General features: G+C 25.9%; 1 long non-coding RNA gene across 1 annotated transcript in view; it reads left to right on the forward strand.

Annotated features, from left to right (window-relative positions):
• The window catches only part of LOC129612164 (uncharacterized), a 99,328-nt gene that overhangs the window by 43,446 nt on the left and 30,034 nt on the right, over positions 1-25,848 (forward strand). The gene's annotated exons all lie outside the window — the stretch shown is intronic.

Raw genomic sequence — 25,848 nt, forward strand, 5'->3', positions numbered from 1 at the left:
TGTATATCGAACATACGAGTATTCATGATTTCATACCCCATTATTATTAAACTCGACATAATTGAGAAAAAGAAAACAAAAAATTGAAATATAACAAGTAAATCAAATAAAAAAAATAACTTTACGATTGATTTATTCTAATAATGTATAAAGAGTAAAAGAGAAAGAGAAAACAGAAAGAGAATACTGGAAAATATTTTAATGGAAGGGGGGAATGAAAACACAAAAAAAAGGTATTTTGAGGTTATTTTAATTGAATTGATAGCCTTATCGTAAATGGCAATAAAGTAGGAAAAAGGGGAAAAATTTTCTGATACCCTTTGTTTCATTACTTTTAGAATTCTTTAGTGAAAGTCTAACTTTTACTCAGAACATCTTTCAGCATCATCATACTTCTCATCTCACTCTCTTTGTTCTCCTTACAAAATTATTTTCTAGGAAAATTTTGTGATATTTTACACCAATATGGTAGTTAAAATTATTGTTGTTGTTTTTGTTGTTGTTGCGTTACATTGTCGTAAATTTGTAACTCGTTATTTAATTTAAACATTTTTTGTGTCCTTTTTTATTTTTGTTTTTCTTTCGGGACTCTTTTTTAAATGTAAAAGGGGTGAAAAATTTTTAAAGGCTTTTGTTTAGTATTAGAAAACTGAAAATAATTTTTAATGAAGAAACAAAATTCTTTACAATAAATTTTTTTTTTGTTTTTTTTTTTTTAATAATAACGCTTTAAGGAATATTCTTTGTTAATATTTAAGTTTTATTTTTTTGTTTTTAAATACAAATAGATGAAAAGAATTTTTTTGACAAATAATCATAATTATTTTAAATTTTTATTTGTTCTCCGTTTTTATTATAAAAATGTTTTGTTATACATAAGTCTACAAATTAGATTAGAAAATAAATGAGTGTATAGTGAGTGGTGAAAAAATGAACAAAAAAAAAGGTTAATTAAAATAAAGTGTGAGGTGAGTGAGGGTATGTAGAGGAAAGAGATAGAAATTTTTTTTGAAATTTGTTAATAAATATTTGGAAACAAACAAGATGTAGGTATAATTAACTTTTTACATGTATGTGTATAATTGCGTGTAGTTGGGTAATTGATATGAGTTCTTAGTACACCCAGGCGAGCAATTCAGGATGTCTTAACGAAGCTATAAAATTTTTTCTTTATGGATTTATCTATATTCCTGATATTTAAAACATGTACTTCAAACTATTATGCTAAGTTACAGCAATATCGAAAAGCATTTTTAGCACTTTTCCAAAAAATTTTTGAAAAAAAAGTGCTTATTAGTTTCACTCTGTCCGTCCGTCCGTCCGTCCGTCCGTCCGTCCGTCCGTCCGTGTGTCTGTTTACAAAACTTCTACACCCTTGAAGATAGAAAGCTGAAATTTTGTACGTACATAGATTTTTACTAGAAACTTATTTTCGTGGAGCAAAATTTTTACCTATCTCCCCCCCTTTAGAAGTTATACCCCCCCAAAACCCTAAAAATGCCATTCTTTAACTATTTAGTGCAATGAAACCATAAGGATTTTTCAAATTTTGCAAACGCAGAAAGGCAGTGGCTTACTTCCCCTAGCGGGGTATACTAAAGGTTAACTTTAGAAAAACAAAATGGCCGCTCAAATTTACCGTTATCTAAAGTCCGTTTTTTCCAAATTTTTGATGTCGTTTATTTTCTAGACCCCAGCCTGTAGAAGCTTGAAATTTTATGGGCTTTTAGACATTAACAAATAGTTCATTTCGTTAGAAGAAAATTTTTTTCCATCTCCTTCCCCTCTCAAGTTATGGCTTCTTGAAATTTGTAAAATTTGAATTTTTGACACCTTATATTTCCGAAACCGCAAGCTTTTTCAAATTTCTATAAACATAAAAAGCTAACGGTAAATTCCATGAAATTAAAAAATATAATTATTTTTCTTAACTCACATAATTAAACCTTAAAATCGAGCATTATGTTAACCCCTTTTTATATTAATTTTTGCTTTATTTCAAACACTGCATATATGCGTCATCCTAAATATATGCAATTCTAGAAATAGTTTTGTATATGAATGAAAATAATTTTAATAGTTTGATAGGTATACATAGACTGTATTTAAAAGCAGAATTTTCACTTGCTGAAGGGAAAAGTGCTACAATACAAACCATTGGTTTGACCCAACTTTATTTACTTTGACTACCTCCAGAGAGAAGTTACGATAGGGTACGACGAAAACATGCAATTCCAATTTAGTTGAATGTTTGCCCAAAGACTTATGTATAATCTCTCGGGGTCAGAAAGGTGGAACAATTTTTCTACAAAAAATTGTTCCTGATGGGCTACCCACCCCCCCCCGGTGGGGGGCAAATGAATCCCCAAAATCCTATCTCAAGTTTGATAATTTTTTTCGTCGAAACCAAATGTTATCAATTTGGAATTTCAAAAGTCAAATATTTACTCGAGCACCCGCTCCCCCGTTGGAGTTTTAATATAAAATTTTTTAACATTTCTGCCCCGAGAAACAGATTAACCTTGTACACTTAAGATAACTTTTTATTTTTTTAATGTTATACTTTGATATTAATGAGAACCAGAACTTGTTTCGAAGAAATTCCCGTCCTCTCACTTGCTAAATTAGAAAACCAATTGGTAAATCAAAATATAATTTAGATTTTTCTCGTGTAGCATCCCTGATATTTCATATAAAATCCATATTTAATATAATTTTCACATATATGTACATACATATACATAAGTACAATAATGCGGTATATAAAAATTTAACTAATTATTATTACTTTTATTTATTGAAGGAGGAATAAAGTCTTTCGGGACACATTTATTTGTTTACTCCTTTTTCACTCAAATATAAAAACATCATTAAATTAATTTATATACATTTTAAGGATATTGAATAAAAAATTATTATGTACCTATACAAAGAATTTTTAAAGAAAGAGAGAGAGGGAATGGGAGAGAGAGAGAGAGTAGAACAAAAAGTTTGTATAATTTCATTACAATTAATTTACTATATGAAATTTAAAGAAATTCTTGTAAGGATAAAAATTACAATATAATTTTAAGAAAAGAAAATTTATGTAAGAAAAATTAAAATTTTCTATGGAAAATTTTTTATTTATTTATTAGAAAATATTTATTGTATGATACAAAAGAAATACGACAGACATTTTATGGTACTTTTTTTTTTAAATTTCAAAAAAATTTTCATAAAATTTTAAAGTTGAATTTATTTAAAAATTTAATAAAGCTAAGCCAATTTAAGATTTTTAAAATAAATAGAGTAGAAAATATAGAATTACAAAAACGCGTAAAAAAATTAGAATTTTAATGAATTTTCACGATTTAAATTTAAAATGAAAATTTTGAAAGGATATTCCAAATTTAAGAAAATGTTTTGGTTATTCGAATTTGTAGCACATAATTTGGATCTTGTAACAAATTCAATCTGGGTAGTTTTTGTACCCACAGGAATACATAAAATTTTCCAAATTACAAAATCAATTTTTCGTTTCGATTTAAAGTATAATTCAGATTTATTTATCATGAAAGTGTTATATAACCCTTATAATTTTGAATTTCTTATATACATTAAAATTTATAACATTGTCATAATTTTTATACTGCATATATTTGCGATTACTTTACCATAAAAAATATCTTCTGTATAACAGTTATAAGAATTTAAATTGAAATATTTTAAAATAAATAGTTTAAATTTTGAATATTGCATTAAAAATATTGAAAAATATTTATAGTGAAAAAAAAAATATCATAGTACTTCAAAAATTTTTAAAATCTCAAATATTCGTAAATTTGTGTCAAAGTCACATACTGAAATAATTGTGTGCATAGTGCAAGTATTTTTTTTTTTTGTATTTTATATTACATGAATTTCCTATTTTAATCGGTTGCATTTTTAATAATAGAAGTCATAAAAAAAAAAATTTTTTTTTTCTATTATTATTTATAAGGATTTACACACACATACATCCAACACCAAACACATAATTTTGTCTGGAAACCCATGGAAAATATAATTGTGTACTAACATGCACTTACAGTGGAAAAAATGCATGCGGTATGTGCACGCTACGGGTATACACAATGAATGAAAACTTTTTAAACTGTTTCGGATTATAAAACAGGATAACTATAATATATTTTGAAGAGATCTTTAAAAAAAAAAATAAACGCAGTTTATATTAATAAAATGAAATAGGGAGAAAGAAAAAAGAAATTTATATAGAAAATATAGAATCTGGGGTGAAAATTGCAAAAAAAAAAATACACAGGAACCAAAAAGTATTGAAATCGTAATAAAAGTAAAAACTTAACATACATTCATCATGCCAACTGCTGTTTTATGAGCTTTTCAAAATATTGCGTTCAATTTCCAAACATTTTCATTTTTCCATGCTGAGATTAAGAATTTCTCTTGTTTCTTTTATGTTATTCTCATATTTTTTCTTTTCTTTTCATTTTACATGATTTAGGTATCCAATATCAATAGAAAAAAAAATAGAAATAAAAATGGAAAATTATTTAAAATTAAAACTAAAAATTTTGGAATTCTTTTAGAAGAATAAGTGCGCCAATGCATTGTTTCTACTGCAATTCAAAATTTTTATTAGAAAATTCCACTTGAGACTTAAAAATGGCGTTTTTGGTATAGAAAATTGACCTGTTTGTTTTTTCCTAACGTATAATAGAATTTTTGTTATTTTTTTGTTGATGAAAAACAAGTATATAAAATGAAGTTGTAGTTGAAAAGTTTTTAATTATATTATTCAAAATGTCGACGAATTTTATAACTCTGTGTTGTTCAGAAAAGTTCTATAGTGTGTAAATTTTTGCTAAATTTTTGCGAAAATGAGATTAATTCAAATTTGAGACTTTTAAAATGAAGTATTTTATTTTTTTAACTGTTTTGTTATCCATGGGTCATTTTATGGCTATGTAAATAAAAAAAAATTAGTGTTTCTCCTATTGTGTAATGTGAAATGACGTTTTCGAATCTCGCCCGGAGGGGACCGCAAATTCCGTTCAGTGGGCTTAAGCAATACTTTGAAATGCCAAAGACAACGGTCCCACCCGTATTAAATGGTCCATTCCAAAGCCGACAATTGGAAAGATTGGCCAAGGGGACGGAAACCGCATTTGCTTAGCCAGATTTGTGGCTGTTGGTGAGGTATTTACTAGACACTGCCTTTTGATGGGCTATTTAAAGAGAATAAGCAGGACGGAGGGCAAGGTCTGCTATCTCGGCCTTGAAAAGGTATACGACACGGTAGCTCACGTATAAAACTGAAATTCTTCGGAAGAGGTTTTGTGACCCCATTGGAGATCTCGCGGCTTGGAGTGGTTGCTATACCGCAATTTGCCAGGGGCCCAAGTATAGTACTAAAGTGGGTTAGGATCAGAATCGCAAAAGATCCTATGGGTCGACTTGAAGAGGGCCTAAGAGTTTCGGTCCCTCTACGGGGAAAAAAAGGTAATTTTCTTAGAAAAGGACAACCAAGGCTTTTGGTTCGATTTTGAAGCCCTTAAAATTAACTTGTAATTTTTGTTGACATTTTTCCACCAAAACAATTACGTCTGCATAATTACTAGAAAACTATATATACGCTCGAAAACTATATATTCAATTTATTTTTCCAATTTACGGTTGATTCTAAAAGCTTCTAGGAATAATTATTAGTTTCGGGAGAAGTAAGTTTTTTGCAAATTTTTCTGACCCTGAAAAAAAATCGCTAATTTGCTTTTATGATTAATGCATTTTAACAAAAAACAAAATTTTATTTTGAAGAACCTATTCAAGACACCTTCTAGATCATTAAAAAAATGATTTTTTCTCATTTTGCATCACTCATACTCATTTGTAAATATAAATAAAATTTCGTTCATGGACAATTATAATTTTTTTTCAATTCCGTATTATACGAATCATATACCATTTTTATTTTGTAATTTGGCCTATATTCATTAAAACATGTTGCGTTAATGCATTTCCTGTTCCTGAATAGCCACTGTTCCATATTTCTATATACATACGTTATACATATGTGTGTGTATAGGTTAAGTCAAAGTAAAAAATGTATGAAAATTTTCAACCGGCACAAATATATTCAAAATTGTATTAACAAATTACTCAGATTACATGCATATGCTTTAATAAATTAAATTACCTAAATTTTTGAAAAAAAAAATGTTTCTGAATTGTAGGGCGTAAATTATATAGAGTTTGTGAATCCAAATATAAAATCAATTTTGTTTGAAATTTAATGGAAATTTTAGTTATTAAATGGACCACAAGAAATTCATTTTGTTTCATTTGTTTTATTACTCATTTCCCATGCTTTACACATTGTGAGGAAAAATCATTCATACACAAATAAAATTAATTCCAAATTACTACAATTTACATTTATGCGTGTTTGAGTTGACCATTTCTATCGTAACACAATCTAGTACGCTGTATAGCATCAAAATTACTCGAAAAACACTTTAGAGTGGAAGTAGGAGTAAATTTATTTGGAAAACCGATTAAAAATTTTATTTTAAAACTTAGTATAAATGTAAAACCCATTCCGAACTAATGGTGGGATTCATTAAAGTCTATGAAAATTATTCAATACACTACGCAACACCTTGTATAATAACCTTATATAATAATAATATTACGTGGTGCAATAATATTAATGCGGGACAAAACGCTCTAAAACTATAGATTGCACCGAGAAATTAGCGGTGCATATGGTCTACTCTTTTGCATGTGATGTAATTATTTTTTAAATAAAAATTAAAAATATAAATAAAAAAATCATTTTCCAGAAATTTAAAATTGCGGAAATTGTATAAAACGAGAATTTAATTTCAGCGCTAATGCATTTTCCATATACATATATACAATTTGTTTTTATGATGAAATTTTCTTATTACTTTTAGTTCTCTCCTTTCTCTGTTTCTGTAATTCGAAACCTGAAGAGAATGGTGTTCTTTACTTACAAAATGAGACATAGAACAACACTCGAAATTCTTCCTGGAAAGGAGAACCTGGGCATGTCTCTACAGGCTGCTGATACGCAGTGCAGCGGTAGAACTACCAATCTCAGATAGGCGAATGGAGCAACATGTAACGCGACAAGTAAATTGTTGCCATAGCTAGACTTGCGTCGCACTAGGGATCTGATATCTCTCCGGCGGGGGGACATTGGCGCGGGGATAGGGGTTTTAGCTGGACAATGTCTGATTGGCAATCATGCCAGTCGGTGGGGCCGGCTCGAAAACAATATCTGTAGGAGCTGCTGTGACGAGGAGGAGGAGGAAACGGTGACCTACCTCCTCTGCTCGTGTGTAGCGTTGGAGAACTGCAAGTAAAGATTTATTGGGTCTCACTTTTTCGGCGGGCTACGGACCTAGCGAGTGTAAATACCAGGGAACTTATGAGCAACTCGGGTTGGTTCTAAGGAGGAAAGAGTGGAAAGATCCGGTGGCACCAAAACGGGCCTTAGAGGCCTAAGTGTACTCTTCGGGGAGCCGTGCAACCTATCTACCTATAAAATTATCTTATGTTTTATTGCATTTATTATGTATGCAAGATGTATGCATTATGGTTTGTACGTATAAGAACAAGCACCCTATGAATTTAATTACAATTGCGTTTACACGCTTTATACTGTAGTTTACCATTTCCGATTTGCTATTATAATACTGTAGGATTGGTACGATATGAACAAATTATATTTGAAAAATTCAACTTATTTAAAATTACTCATAATATTTTTTTCAAAAATAATTTTTTATTGAGAAATCAATCCCTACTTTTTTGGAAATATAATTTCGAAATTCAAATAAATAAATAAAGTTTTCCAAAAGAAAACAAAAAAAAAACTCCTACAGATATTGTAATTATTGTAAAAGCGATGGTCATATTATGAATAATTTCTCAGTGAGAGAGAGAGAGAGAGAGAAAATTTTTTGTTGTTTTTCATCAAAAACATAAAACAAATATTTATTTTTCAACCACGAAACATTTTAACTTCGAAATTTTTATTATGCAGCGTATAGAATGAATATTTTTCACAGTATATACCACACAGTTAAAACTACACTAAAAAAAAATAAACTGCAAAAACAAAATGAAAGTAAAACATAAAATGAAGAGAAAAAAAAAACACAGTCCTGATGCACAACTTTTGATTGTTATTTTTGCTCTTTAATTGAATTTAAATTATTTTCAGTTTTGTGAATTTTTCCTTTTGTTTAAAAAATAACATGGAAAACAAAAATTATTTTTTATACCGTTATCAAAATGTTATTCCATCACATAATGAAATTTACATAATTTCTGTTATACACTTAAATTCTCTTACATCAATAAAAATCTGCATACAATGTATTATATATACAAAGTATGTGTGTGTGTGTGTATATGGATAGTAAGAGAAAATAATGTGTTGTCATAAAAATAAAAGACTTTACTTATCAATTCCATTTTATATCAAAAATTATACGATGTTTGTATATGAGATAGTTATGTGCAAAAAAAATTGCATGTTACACAATAAATTCATGGCCATAAAATTCAAATATTTTTGATTGTTTACACTAAGTTAAGTTTGTAATTTAAAAATTTGTTTTTTCTTTAAAAATAAATCGATTCGAAGGATCAGAAATAATCGACTGTGTTAAACGAAATAACGCTATTACAAACGAATAGAAGCAGCGATTTTTCAGAGCATCATTTTCTAACACGGCAGTTCCAAATTCGGAACGGCCACTGGAAAATTTGTGTCATAATTTGAACAACTTTTAAAAAATTTTCAATCAAAATTATTCTTATATTACATATGAACTCACAGACTTGAGTAATTAAAAACTGTTGAAATTTTAAACGCATTCATGCACATACCAACTGTGTATACGTATTGTGTTATGTAGTTGGTAGAATTAAAAGAATCTACATAAAATTTCGTATTTTTTGAGAATTGTTTTTTTTTTTACGAGGAAATTATGTTTTCATTTTGAAATGTGTACGTGATACATTTTAACACAAAATAACAAAAAAATAACATTTGCCTGGTATTTAAAATATTTTTATAATGTAAAATGAAGAAGAATAAAAACATTGAAATGTTAAAATTAAGAACCCTTTAAAAATTTACATTAAAAATTTATTTCATATTTTTTAAGGACAGTTCAGTTTCTTGTGTATAATTTGAGTATTTTAACCTTAACCAGTTGTTAATTTTTAAACATAGTAATTAATATCACTTGACATAATTATTTTCAGTATGTAGTTATATTGAAAGTATATAAGTGCCCCTAAAAGTATGCAACAATTGTGTCCCTAAAAATATGCAACAATTGGAAATCAAATAAGTTTGCATTTTAGGAAATGATTCTTGACATATATGAAATTAAGTTCAGCGATGATTCTTTAATAAAACGTTTTAAATAAAAAATCGCTTTATCACTGATAAAAGTAATTGGAAATTGTTTTAAAAGAAGCAATACTATTAATTACTGTTCATACTATTAAATTAAAATTACTATTAACATTAAATTGTGTTTTTTCGTTCTGAATCATCAAAACTCTTCCCATTGCAGAAAATAACGGCATTTATCAACGCAGCAGTAGATAATCTAATTATGGAATGGTAATATTTTACTCATAGTGTAAAGAATTTGCCTCAAGCCAGGAAGTAAATCGTTCCCACAAATTTAATAAAAATTCTATTGCGGGGAATAGATTTAAGAGCCTTTCTGATGTAAGAACATTTGATATAAGAGGCTCTCTGAAATAGCTTATCAACACTATCGTTATGCAAGTGCCCACTACCTTAAATTACTACCACAGTTTATGTGTTTTAAGGTAACATTTAAATCCCAGTATTATTAAAAATACTATACTAATATCCTTTTGATATTCTATCAGAAATTTTATTATTTGATGTACACTTTTCAATAATATTGCAAAAAAAAAAAAAATTTAAATATTATGTGGAAATGGAATGCATAACCTCAAAATTTCTTAAATAATACCATAAAAATTATTACAATGTTATTACATACGAATAAATGAAATTGAATATCCACTAAAAATATTTTTTTTATATACCTAGTAACATACAAGTTGTTTTGTATAAATCCAATGGAAATACTTAAAATTTAATAAATATTTTTAATATAAAGGTTTTCCCATACATACATACATACATATAACAAGTTTTGAATTTATTGTTTTCATAATATTACAAGTGTACATACATAACGTATATCGTGTTTTCATTTATTTTTAATTTTTTTTTTTTAAATAAAATTTAAACATTATTCGATCATGCAATCACAACAAAAGCTTTATATAATTTTACATTCCATATGAAAAATATTTTGTCATTCACATTAAAATGCGTAACTATATAGACGGGAATTTACCTATATATTATAATATATACATATGTACTTGTATATACAAAAAGAAAAATGTATAATTATTATAAGGGAAGACAAAAATTGCATGAAAGCATTATAAAAATAAAAGAATTCACATTCTTCATATTATAATTTGCATCCTGTTCTCTTTTTGTTTCTCTTTCCCTTTTTGCTAGTTTCCATTGAAAATGATTACATTTATATACATATACGTTTACTATACATGTAGGACATTATATATAAATTCATTATATAAATGTATGAGTTATAAAAATGCATATTTTAAATGTTTATGAAGGGAATGTAACAGGATCCTCTAGAAATTTTTTCCAATAAAAAAATTTCTCTTAAAATTTACATTATTATGATTTCATATGTACAGGCATCCTTAAATAGCACGATATTTTTAATAAATCATTTGAAATTTTTGTTCAATTATTCAGTGGCATGGAATTCGATTGGATAAGATCAAGAATATTAAATGAACAATGATAACATGGGACGAAATAATCATTTAATTCAAGAAAAATTAAAGGACCTAAAGGTAAATTTCAAATTTTTGAAATTTTGCGACCAACATTTGAGATTCCCGAACTTCTATTAAGAAGTAATAATGAAAAAACTTAAAACGTTATTGAGAAAAAAGACAATGCCAGTATTAATCGAGTTTTTTAAAGGAATCCTGTATTTTACATTATTATATAAACATAAAATACTTATGTAGAGCAAAAGGAAAAAGAAAATTCACACATTAAATAATAGATTGTGGCATTTTTACTGTTTTTTTTTTTCTTTTGAATTATTCACGAATTATTTTTGAATATCATTCGTGTTTTTTTTTTTGCCATTTAGCTTCTAGAGACCAAAATGCCGAAAGGACAACAATAATTTTTAGTTATAAAAAGAAGAATAAGACAAAAATAACAAACCCTGCAAACAAGAGAAGAAAATAAAGCTTATTTTCATATATAAGAAAAATAATTTCAGAAGAAAATTCTTCGTTTCGTTTTATAAACTAAAAATAGAAATGACAAAAAAAAATTTAAAAGCACATGGTTTTCAAATTTCGTTTCCACTATAGGGAATTTTTTGTGATATTTGGCGTGGAATCAAAAATTTTATATACAGGCACTTCCATTCAATGTGGTATAGTTGGAAACCTAATTTTATGCAAGACATTTGGAGTGATTTATTAAAATTTTACCAGAATCATTTCATATTTTGAAAGCTAATTATAGACGAACTAATTGAGTGAAATTATAAGGCAGTTGAGTGAAAGAATTGTATAACGTGAATAATACTTGACAGCTTAGGATTGCCAGTATTAAGATTCAGTAATATTGGGAAAAATACGAAATGCTGTTGAGCTCTTAGTACTAAGGCTTCATATGTATTATTAAATATAGGAAAGCAACTTCCACTTTTGTAAAATTATACAAAAAGTGAAAAAAAAGTGCTTTGCACAAAACTTTAATTTTCATATTCACTCAATTTCGTTTGAAATTAGCTTTGGGTGCTGAAGTAAGAAATTTCCTTTTTTATTGCCATTATTCTTTTTTATGTCGCGAATTTTCTTCTATTTTTATTTTATATGTAAAAAGTAAAAAATATTTTGCATAATAAAATATAAATTTTTTTTTTCTTCCTTTTTACACAAAATAAATTTAAATTTATGTAAAATATAGAAGTGGTAAAAAAAAAAAGAGGAAAACGATAATTAGACAACATTAAAAAGTGCCAAAAAAAAATTGAGTTAAATATGAAAAAATAAAATTTATAATAATAGAAAATCAAAGCAGTTTGAAAATTTCTAATGAAAGTCAGCTATAGGGTATGACAAAATCGATTACCCCAATTCAATATTTTTTTCTTCTTTTGTAAATAAAAGCTTTAAGATTTATGAGGACAAAAAATATAAAAAATTCTGGAGAAAAATAACAATAAAATTCCGGATGGAAATGAAATAATTTGATTGGTGTTTCAATTGGTTGAATTGAACTGGGTGTTACTCAACACACGTTCTTATATTGTGTAATTTATAATATGCTGACAAATTGCAACTGACCATAATAAGTTCAACTACAATTTACAACAAACTTAAATAGGTATGAAAAAGAGAAAAAGTAGAATTAAAACTACTTTGTAACATAAAATATTAAAATATACGTGAGCTTTGTGTGGCCGTGCCCCGAACCCAGGAGGGGCGTCACAATAGATTGTACAATTCTACAAAAACACAAAATATTAAAATATTTGAAAAGTAATTTTAGTATAAGCCATAGGAGCACAAAACTTAGAAGTAAATTACGTCGTGATAAGTTTATAGAGTATGCGTAGTAGCCTCTATTGCGATATAACTTTAAAAGAGATGACATTCTAATGAGATTTCCAGCCCTTCTTTACAGATATCGAAACTTAAAATTTGATATTGAGACTATGGAAATGAGAACAAAAATATTAATATCACATTATTTGTTATACTCTTCTTAATTTCTATATCAATTTTAATGACTCTTATAGGCTTTAACTAAATATTGAGAAATTTTGTAGGTTGTGTTCCTCGAACGGTTTTATATTTAACATAAGAAAACGTAAAATAATGACATTTTATAAAACGAATATAGTTGCTCGGATTTTAATTATAAACTCAACAACTCTCGCTCCTAAATGTGGTTAATGAAGGTGTTAGTGTTATTCTTGATCGTAAACTTACTTTAAACCCTCATATTGATTTTATTATACCTAAGGCGCTTTTTATGCTTGGTTTTGTTAAGCGATACTTTTTACAATTTTGTGATTCTTATACACTTTTAGAAGCTTTCTTATTTCATATGGATGCCGTTGTATACTAAACATATAAGGTATACTGAATCTATACAGAAAAATATGACTAGGTTTTGTTTACTGAAAATTAGTTGGGAGTTGAACACTACAGTTTGTAATGTAAGAGTTTATCGTTTCTTATATCTAGACTGAACTAATTTTGGGTTTTCGGAACCTATAAAAAAATCTCAGCCCTTATTTAGTTATTATACTTTTGAAAATGATTTTTATTATTTTCTACCTATAAATTAGTTTTAATCGTAAATCAGTGTCTAAGGGATACATCCCAGTAGATTCAAATTTAATGAATATTTACGTAAATTTTGTAAAGAATCAGAACTAATTCTGGTACACAACTAATTTCTTGCACACACTCTCGATTTTATTTATAACAGATTCAATTATTCTCATTTCTAAATTGGTCTACCATTATATACAATAAATCACATAAAGCTTTCAAAACTAAAATTATATTTACGTTATTTTATAGCATAAATAATTATGGTATATCGTAATAAAACTACTATATTGCATCATACCCTCTCTTAATATCTTCCTCATTTAAAATAAGAAACGAAATGAATAAGATTACATTGCAAAATATAATTTAATTCTATAAAATATAAATCTCTTAATAAATAACAAGAAAAAAAATAAAATTTGTATGAATATTGCATTTTTTTCATTTGCGTGCGTATTTCAATTCCCCATAAGATCTACACAATGACATTATTATTAACCAATATTCTTTCCCATAACTTCTCTCTTTAATATTCCTTATAGCATCAGAAAAAAAAAATTATTTTTATTAGCATTAAAAACAAGAAATTTTGGTTAAAATATGCTTAATATAATTTTTATAACTTTTTTTTTATACGAGCGAGAGAGAATGGAAGAAAAAATTTTCATACCAAAAACCACAATTTTCAATGTATTCAAATTGAAACAAGCACAAGCACACACAGAGAGAGGAAAAAAAAATAAATGTCATTTTCTCATTAAAAATCCACAATCCATCAAAAAAAGAAACTTTCTTTTTTTTTCTTTGGTCTTTTTGGTTTTCTTCTTCTTCTGCTTATTTTGGTGATAATTTCTTTCTGCTTCTTGCCTTTTACTTTCTTGGCAAGGCAAAATCAACATAAAGCCAAAAAAATGAAAATGTTGAGAAAAAAAAAATATATCAAAAGACAAAATTCATAGCTGAAGAAATAATTTTCATCATAGCACATATGTGTTCCAATGTCTCTGATCCTTTAAAATTAGAATGAGTTTAATGCATATATATACATAAATATCCTTACAGACATACAATATAATAAGATATGTGATGCAATATTAGATATTATGTTTATTGGAACATGTTCTATATAATATGTAACTATTTGTATGAAATGAATTTAGTTTGATAGTAGATTTAATACAATATGTATGTAGAGTTTTGTGAGAAATAAATAGAGTTTTTCAATACAAATGGTATGATTTTGAATTTATTAGGTAAGTAATATTTTTATTAAGTTTTAAGAAATTGTTGGTCGTACCCAAGGAACCAAAGCTGTAATTAAGCACAAAAAACTCAAGAATCATACTCAGGTTTGAAGCTCACGTCAAACACTAGTAAAGTAAATGGTTTATTTGGTGATACGTTAAATATTTATGGTTACAATTGACTAATAATTTGGTAACTTTTCTATTGTAAAATTTTAGCTTTATGGTTGGAATTGTCACCAAAATGTACTGGCCGAAGTAAATCTAAAATTCGCCCTTTTGTACACGATTAATAAATTTTTATAAAATTTAGACGGATTTCGTTTCATTGTAGGCGATCTTAGACATTACGTTTAAGATAAAACAAAAAATTACTAAATATAGTGCAAAATTTTGATTTTCGGTATTTTTGAATGCTAAGGCTACAAATGCGTTTATATAAATAACAGTTACTGTCAAATTGGCTATTTTAAAAGTAAATAACACTCATTGGAATCGCTCGACTCAAACTGCGAAAACCAAATTAAATACTAAATATGTCATCAAAGAAACCATTTTATTTTACAAGTACGTACTATCGGAGAGTGAGTTGTGAATTAAAAAAATAGCAGCAACAGTAGAAATGCAAACTGCGAGAACGAATTAGAGGGTCAAGACATTTTGATAAATTTTTTTATAATAAATAAAAGAATTTTGATAAATTTTAAGTACCTGCTGTAATCACTGCAATGATTTTCTGCAGTTAGAAGTAATTTGAATTTCAATTTTTGCGGTAAAAATACCAGCTTTATTTTACTGTAATCGCAGAATGAAGCAAAACTGTATGTGTTTCTGATTATAATTGCATTAAAATTTAAAAGGAAATTTTTACATTATAGAAAAGTTATAATAGAATATTATTAATCTAAATTTTGCAAATTGGTTTTTTACCGAAATCGGCGAATTTTTCCATGATCTAAAAGCAATAGTATAATAAAAATTGTGTTTAAAGATCCTGTAACGTCTCTTATTTTGTGTAATATTATCCAAATTATAATAATATGTATTATGTGTAATTTCTCTTTATAATTTCTTCTTCTTCTTGCATTATGACTTGAAAATAAAATATTGATAGTCGTAAAATTGTCTACAGAGTTTGCCTTTTTTTTCCCCCAAAAATTTTCATTCTTTTTTATTTTCTCTTTTCTAGGTTCGAATCTCTGAAAAGGATACAAAATGAATTTTTTATTAAGCAATATATTTATAAACACTTTTATATATACACACATATACCCATAATTATTATATTATATAGAATATGAATGTGTCAGAACATATCATTGCATATGTGTGGATGAGAAACATCAGTAGACAATTTATTTCTGTTAATAAAAACGAGAAGTAAAATTGATTTTCAACCAATTTGTCAGAATAAATCTTTACACATCTAAAATGACATAAAAATTTTCTTCTTATTCAAAGATTTTCTCTTCTATATAAAAAAAAAAAAGAAAAATGAAAATAATAATAAAATTTCTACAAAGGATAAAACTAACAAAATAAAAATAAAAGAAAAATAACAAAACTTGTTTGAAAACAAATTTTTCACTGTGGAAAAGAACGATCGAATATGTGTAAAATTGTGTGTTTGTGAATATTATGTGATTTTTCTTTCTTTTTGGAAAAAGATAAGAAAATCTCTATACACTCATGAAAATAAAAATATAAAATCGGAATGATGGAATCCTGCCTGACAGGAAGAGAGAATTTTCATGTTTGTTTATAATTTTTTTTATTGTTTTTTTTTTTTTTGAAACCTTATTTCAATTCTCATCTTATAATTTTCTTTTCTGTTATATGAAAACAATTTGTAAGTATATATACATAATGTGTGTATATGTATGTATATATATAAAATTATTTGGATATCATGGTGTCCTTTTAATTCATCAAGGGAATAATAAAATAGGACACCTACTTTTGTAAAATGATTTTTTTTTATTGATTATAAATGTTACATTATTGTATATAAAAGTCTTAAAAATACCTATATATATACATATATTCATGTATATTGTATCCTTGTAAATACAAGGATACAATATAATACTTGTACATATATAATAATATACTTATAATATAAGAGGCCTAAAAGATTGGTAAAAGAAGATATAGTTATTTATTTTATAATAGGTGGGCGGACAAAATATCCTTAAATATTGTTTAGCTGTCGTTTATATTAAATTATATATATATATATATATATATATATAATGTGTATGGAATATAGTCCCTGTCCTTGCGGAGTAAATAAATATTTTTTTTTATACTATAAAAATATTTTAATACATAGAAGTAAGAAGATTTCTTAAGCGAAAATAATTATTTAGAATGCGTAAATTTAAATATGATTTATATACATATATATATATATATATATATATATATATATGTATTTATTTAGATAATATACATATACATAATATATACATATTAAAAATAGTAAAATATAATCTAAATGAAATTTGAAGCTTATTTTTGTGTGTTACCCTTGAATTTATATTAAACATTTGATGAATTTGTACAAATACAACAGTGTACAATATAAACACATACATGTATATATATATATATATATATATATACATTGATGTATTGTTTTATATTTTGATTATTCCTTATGGAGATTTTTTTTTATTAATTAAGGACAACTATGTAATAAAATTTTTTATTACTTATATACTTTATAAAATTTACACGTGGCCTTTAAGTTAGAAATGCTATTAAAAATACAAAATTTTGTGTGTATTTTATTTTTAGCGATTACAAATATCTAAAACAAAAAAAAAAATAATTAAATAAAGCTTATTAATAAAATAAAAATATATATTTACTTGCACATTTTATATAAGCAATTTATTGATTAAAAATAAAATGAGAGCAAAAACGTTAATAAATAAAATAAGTATATAATATGATTTTCGAGGAATTCTCCAAGTAACTGTATGACACTTCAATATTTTAATGCTAGTAATTTTTAAAGAATACAAATTTTACTCAATATCTCAATTCATAATTAAGAGCTTTACTCTGTACAATGAACACAATAGCAAAAATTAATTAGTACAATTTCTATAGCAAATACACTAATATTACCCTATAAGTATGCAATTTTTTTATGTTGATTGTTGAAAAAATTGATATCTGTTTATGTTGATTTTTGAAAAAATTGATAATTGATAGTTTTATTTAAAAATAATTTATTTGGCAGTTTTTCAGCTTTCAGAATTTAAAAAACCTTCAATATACGGTATGTCAGTTTTAAATTTTCGGTAGTAATCTAGTTTTAGGCAAGGGATTTTAAAGGAGAATAAAAATTTAGAAATTGAGTAGACGTGAAGATATTGTATTATTATAATTAATTATTAAAATTTTTTATAATATTATAATTATCGCAGTAATGGTTTTGAACTGAACGTTAACAAATGTCGTATATTAAGTTTGTCTCCTAAAAGCGAATCATCTATAATTTAATATATTTACTGCTTTGATGAAAAGCTCTGAAACGGGTAAATCATATGTATGATCTTGGGGTTATGCTTGACCAGAAGCTTGACCTTAAGACGCTCCTAAATATGGTTATAAATAGGGCGAATTCTAAGTTAAGTTTCTTTATGAGATGGTCAAAGGAGTTTGCTGACCTCTATGTATTGGGAGTTATCTTTATTTATCATAATATGTCAGGTCTGTTTTAGAGTATGAAATTAATGTAAATATTACAATTTAAAAATTATTAAAATTTCAATTTTAAAAAAATTATGATAAAAAATAATAATTTTGTGCACAATATTTTTAATTTAAGAGTGCCATATATAACATTACAAAACTACTGCAAATTCTTGATGGATGTGCTATAAGGGCAAGTGAATATTTATTAAATTTGCACTTAATCGTTTTCAGTATTTTCGAGGCAGACAGCAAATTCAAATACAATTAAAAAATTTAAAAATTCAACACGAATCACTTTAATTAATTAAATTTTAAATAAATTAACCATAACATTCCTATAATTTCAATTTTATGCTTTTCTTACAAATTTTAATTAAATTATAATTAATTAGAAAAAATTCTCGAAATATTTCAAAATATTAGAAAAATGGGTGGAATTTCAAAAGGCTAAATAAAATTTCATACATTAAAGAAAAAAAAAATATTTTAAAAATCAATTTATGTTAATTAAAATTTTATTTGAAACAGTAGAACCTTCAATAAAAATCTAGAATTCTTAACATATTTCAATAGTCCTTGAAATGCAAGCAAAAGAATATCGTAATATAGAAAAGCGAGAAAAAGAAATAGATCATTATGAAAATTCTTTATTGTCAGAGAATAAAAATAAAAATATTTTTTTTTTTTAGGTCAAATAATTTTTTTTTTTCATTTAAAAGAAAAAAAAAAATTTAATGAATCCATAACATACACATTATCCCTGTTTTTTGTTTTTCTTTTTTTGTTTCATATTCTTATTCTTATATCCCTGTTCATATAAACACATTATCCTTAATCCTCTGTATAATGGGTGTATATATATATATACGTAATAGTATATTATATACATTTATACATATAAAATAATTTATAATTTTTAATATCTTTCACAATTTCACATATACTTTAAAATTTTTTTCTTCTATCTCTCTCTCTCTCTTTCCTTCTCTCTCTTTCACTCTCCTGTTTATTTTATAAATTTGTATTTTCTTGTAGATGGTACTCGTATGACTTTTTACTGCGTGTGTGTACCCATATACTTCATATCATTTTTATAAAGGACTCCATATCATTTTAATTCCTGACATTAAAACGAACATAATATTATGTGATTCAGTAAAAAAAAAAAACAAAAAAAAAAAAAGTCTTTTTTATACTTTTGTGCATTATTACAATTTTTTGCCTTAATAATTTTTTTTTTTTTCATTTAAAATGAGTTCATAAAATTTGTTTGGTTTTTTTTTTCTTGTACGTATAATCAAAATCGAAAATCAGGGAAAAATAATAATAAGAAACCAAAAAAAGGAAACAAACAAAAACAAAAGCAGCAGAACAGAAATTTATCAATCTTTAAAGATGAATTTTGTTTTTTGTTTTTTTTTTTGCCATACTACATTGGAACTCGAAATATCTTAAAAAGAGATTATTCTCAAAAGATATCAAAATTAAAAGGAAATATAAATCTCGGTGAAATATGAAAGTATTATTTATTATGTAATAAAAAAGAAAAAAATTATCGAATATGGGGGTAAAGAGATGTACCCCTGTAGGTATATATGAAAATTATGAACAAAAGCAAATATAAAAACCTTGAGCTTCTTTAATATTTACATAAATTCCCTCAGCTCGCTCAATTCAAATTCACATATTCTTGCTCCCCTTCCGTCCGGCCAAAATACTGTAATTTTATCTTTTATTTCAACTCAAAAATAAATCCTGTGTTTTTTTTTTACAAAGGTATGCAATATGAAGCTATAAATTTGGAATATAGAAATTTTAAGGAGCCTATATGAATTTTCAAATATGTAGGTATGTGGTGCAATGCATGAGTTCCCTTTTTGCCTTTTGTAAGTAATAATATTTAAGTAACTTATGACATTGTTCAGATCATAAACAATTGCCCTAAAAAAATATAATATAAAAGAACAGATTTTACAAGAATAATTTTTTAAGTGTCGAGTCAGCATTATATTTTGAAAAAATAATTTAAATATTATGCCAAAAACGAGATCACATTAAAATTTTTAATGGAATTTTTTTTTGTATATAAAAATTTTGATTTTTTTAACTAATATTGTTGAAAATTAATTATTGTGACTCTGCCTGTTAAATCAAATGTATATTCTCTTTAAAGTCTTATACACTCGGATTGTATAACTGTTAAAATTTTTTACAAATTGGTCTAATTTACTATTGTTTTATATTTGTCACTAAATAACAAAATATTTTATGCAACAAATTTTCTTCGCAAAGATTAGAAATATCCAGAATACACACTGCAAAAAAAATTTTGTATTTAAAATAGTTAATATAATTGAAAGAGTTATAATGAATATCACATCAATTAGTGATTATAGCAAAGAATTGCACCCTAAAAGTAAATTTTTTAAATAAATTCTTGTTACGTAAGTTATACAATGTTGTGTACACTCATAAGTTAAATTTGTTGTATACACACTGTTCAGATTTGTGCGGCGCCGTACACGATTTCCAAAAAGGCTCTCTTCCTTTCAAAACCGTAAACAATATACAATAAAAATTGCATATTGTCCGTTATAATTGAGCCCCTGTTTTCCAGCGTTCATTTCACATACATGTATGGTATATTCTACGCTGCACCTATTACAAATCACATATATTAAGGCTATTTTTATTTTAAACTGAAAAAAAAAACTGTTTGCCCTTCAGTTTGCCCACTCTCTATTATTTAATGGCATTAAATTTCTATTACTTTTTCTAATCGACGGAGTTGCAATAATCAAAAAAAGTAAAATTTACTGCAAAAGCAGCAAAAATCATATGAAATTTAGCTGCGCGAAATTATTTTCCTAATTTTGAGTAATAATTGGTGGAAATCTTTTACAATCTCGTTATAGGAGTCTAAACTGTTCCAAATAATATTCGTAATTCTTAATAACGTTTAAGTTTATTAAATCTTCCAGTATTGTAAATTTGAAGAGTTGAGAAACTTGAATACATTCAAAAGGTTAAATAGCCTTTAATAAGTAAGTACCCCAAAATCTAGTACTTAAAATTCGGCTTTTAATTCATTTTTTATCAAAATCATAATCAATTGGGAAAATAACGGTATTTTATTAAATTCTTTTTCTTTTTCTTTTTTAACATGAAACCCATACGTAACAAGAACACATGCACTTGAATATCAGCAAAAAATAAAGAAAAACATTTAAAACCCAAAAAAAGAAAGAAAAGAACAAAAAATAAAGTTATAACGGTAGCAAATGATGTAAATTCGTAAAATGAGTTTCTTTATGAGTTATTTATGTCTTCAATTTACATTATTTACAGGGCTTGTTTACCTTCTAAGCATCATCAGAAGAACAAAGTTGAAAATATGAGTAAAAAAGAAATGAAAAGGAATAGAATTGAAATTCTTTTACAGTAGGTGCACAAGCACCAAAAGGAAAAGGCCAAAAGTTGGTAAAAAGAAAATAATTTTGATTTTTATCAATACACAAAAAAAAAAAAGAGAAAGTATACAGAGAAAAACTTTTATTTTCTTTCTCTTTCTTTGCTTTCTCGTTTTGTATTTTTTATTTTGAAAGTATTGTGTAAACGCGCGGTTAAATAAATGGCGGTTCCTTTCTTCTTTCTTTTTGTATTCAAACAAAACTAACAGAAAAAAGTTTACTCTTCTTTTATTGTTATTAAAGGGTTGAAAATTGTTTGTTTATTAAGTAAACTACACAAAAAGAAATTGAATTGAATATTTAAAATTTTTCAACTTTTTCTCTTGAATTATTTAAAATATTTGAAAAAATTTTTTAAATAAATTTTAAATACTGATTTTTAAAGCTGATATTATGAATCTACGAACAAATGTTCCAAGGATAGTCTAAGAAGTGAAAGCTTGAGAGATAGACTGCATATTTATATTATAGAACCGCCTTATTTGTATTGGGCTCACTAGTGGCTCAATAATGCTATACAAAACAATTATATTTACTTATAATATCTGAAATATCTGAAGGCTAATTTTATTGATGAAATGAATTAGGTAATATAGAAGTTCATTCACCATAAAACGTATATTATTCAAGCTTAAGATAAAACACATTTGCACCACTTAAAAAACATAGCCACTACTTAAGAAACTTTTTTGTAGAAATTTTTGAAGATGAAATTTGTTTGGCTCAAATCGTATAACTGTTAAATCTATCAACGTGTTGAAATTCGTAAAGGTATATAAGATGCTATTCGAGATTTCTGAATTAAACATCCTCAAAACTTGGAAACTATTTAAATTAGAATGAAGTAAACAGCCCCGTCTAAAAGTGCTACCAGTTCTTAGATTAAATTGTGGTGTCAGAAAAGATTTATTCATAGTTTAGATTGGTCAAATCCCCTTAAGTTTAAGGCTGCTTTTCCGTCCTCATCAAATGATTAGGATTTTGCTAGGCAATGTGATAGCTACATTTCGTGCGTCAAAATGATAACTATATTAGCTCTTTGGTGCAATATTAATTTGTATGATAATTTAGGTGCTTGGCCTAAGAAATTCGTCTGATTATATAAAAGCATGTGACGACAAGACTTTAATATCAATCCAACGTCAACAACAAATTGTTGGGGGCATAATATTAGTCCTGTTTAAAATACAGTCGAGTAATACTGTTCAGTGCTGAGAAAACTGTTATATTTGGAAGTAAAGTGCTTATATATTATGTACGTAATTCGAGTACCAACAGCATTATTTTTTCCACATTTTTTTTTTTGAAAAATTTACTTAAAACATTGTTGTGATAATCACACACAACAATTTATGTTTATACACCCAATTTTTCATTAACGCAAACCATCATTTTTTCTTTTATATTTATATTATAATCTTAAAAAAAACAAAACCAAAATAAATTAAAAGGAAGAAAACAAACACCATTTTACAAAGTTTCAACCAAAAAAAAATTGTTTTTTTTTACTAAGTATGTATAATGACGTACAATAAAATAAAGAGAAATAACTTTGTGTACTCTGACAGGAATATGACATTTTTAAAGCTATAAAATGGCATTTTTAAACTTCATCATAAAAAAAAAAATATAAAATAAATTTTATATACACACACTTTAATAATAATGTGGAGTGAAAAAAAAACAAAATTAAAATTGCGATTAAGTGTATGTATGTATGTATGTGTAGATAATGATAAATGTGTGTTGAATAAAGCAAAAAGATTTTCAATTTATTTCTCAGTTTCTCTGGAATTTAAAAATTATGTGAGGTATTAAAAAAATGAAAACACATAACTTAATAAATAATTTCACATGCCGAATTTTTTTTTGTTCTTTAACACGATTCCTTAAACTTACACATACATCCATATATGTATACTTACATATACACGTGCTCATAGCAATATTTTTATACTTACTTTATTATTTTATTAATTTAATTCTGGAAGTGTTATTTAAATCATATATAAAATGTCTTTCAATTATTTGTTTAAGATTAAGTAACTTTTAAGCAGATTATAAAATAAATACTGCCACAACTCTGCCTATATTAAAACGGTTTCCAAAAACTACTGTTACCAAGAAGCCGTCATGTCTTTGTACTATCAGTCAACCGAGAAGCCATCATGCCTTTGTTGAAGAATGGCTGCATGAAGACTTCTCGGCTGACTTATTATTTCAGCATAATGCCTTCTTCGTCCATCGAAATGACTGAATGGCGATAGAAAAGTTTTTTCGGAAGTAATAAACTTTGCCCCTCTTAACAATAAATCTTGCGAAAACCTTAGGGCAGAGCCGGTTTTAAAAAATTTAAAGACAAATTAAGCTTTTGAAATGATTTATACACGAAAAAGCTCATTTTCGCGTCATACCACTTCATGAAACACAACTATATAATAATGAAAAGTGATCATCTTACGAATTTTATAATTTAATTTTAGTGCGTAACACAGGCAGTATACAAGACTATAGAATTGATCAGGGTTTCAAGAGATCAAAATTATTTTAAAGTCCGTAATTCCTAACATAAAAGGTTTTAATGTTACCACCCCTATAGTTTTACATGTATTGAAGAATTAGAAATTTATTTCAACAATTTTGTTTTCAGTATTTTCTGTGTATGAAAATATTCGGGTCTTTTGAAATAATTTCGCTGCATATTGTTGTTATTTAGGATACGCTCGGAAGGTAACATAAACTGAAAATCTCACTACCAAATTCACCAACTAAATATCGTAAAAACATTAAATCTAAAAATGGAATTATTCGGAAACTGATTAAACCCTTATTACAAACAGACTAGACTTTCAGATCATTTACAATTTAAATAAATAATTTTAGTACGTAATTATCAAATTTTAAAATTAGTCCTAGAAATCTTAATATTTTTAAATATAAAATATTTTCAATTCTAATATTTAAAGAAAATAATATATTTGGAAATACACAAAAAAAAAAAAAAATCAACAATCAAATTTGTTAAACCAAAAATTATTAAAATTTGTTTTTACTTTTGTTTTTTTCTTAATTCACATTTTATATAAAAGTTTTCGTTCTTTGTTACATTCATTGTATTATTTGTGCCATTTTTGGAATTATATTTTCATTTCAATACATAAAATATGTCATACACACACATATAATTTTCTCATACATTATGTAAAATTACACAAGGTATATGTGTGTAGAAAAGTTTATAACAGTTTTTAAAATGTGTATATTCATATTTGTTTACAAAATACTGACTGCGGAAAAAAAAAAATAGCATATTTAACAATGTTAATAGTATGAAAAGGGTGCTATGGTGATGAAATAGAATGTATATGAAAAATATAAGGGTATGAGGAGCAATGTTGAAAAGAGAAAGAGAAATTCAAAGTTTTCGACATTGTTGAAATTTAAATAAAATTTATGCTTTGAGTTTTCCACACTTTTCATTTCTTTCCACTTTTTTTTTTTTGTTTGTTTGTTTTCGAATATTTTTGTTTTTTTTTTTTTTGAAAAAGTTTCCCCATTTGAATTTATTTTATTACTGTTTATGGTTGTTGTTATTTAAATTGTTGTTGAATTCTTTGTTTGTGGTAAAATATGTGATTTTATTTATTTTATTCTTATTGTTTTTTTTTCCTCGTTTTGTTATAAGAAAACAAAATATTTTCTTTTCGTTATATTTTATTTTTTTCTTGTTTTAAATTTGTTTAAAAAAAAAAATTTTTTTTGTTTTGTTTTATAGAAAATCCTTTTTTATTGAAAGTTTTCCTAACATTTTTTTTTTCTCTTTTATATTCGATAAAATATTGCATATTAGCATTTTCATTCAAAACTTATATATGACGGGATTTTAGGGTTGTTTTGTTTTTTTTTTTTTTAGGTTG

The sequence above is a fragment of the Condylostylus longicornis genome, unplaced genomic scaffold (genome assembly GCF_029603195.1).
Source record: "Condylostylus longicornis isolate FDR11 unplaced genomic scaffold, ASM2960319v2 ptg000062l, whole genome shotgun sequence".
Taxonomy (NCBI): domain Eukaryota; kingdom Metazoa; phylum Arthropoda; class Insecta; order Diptera; family Dolichopodidae; genus Condylostylus; species Condylostylus longicornis.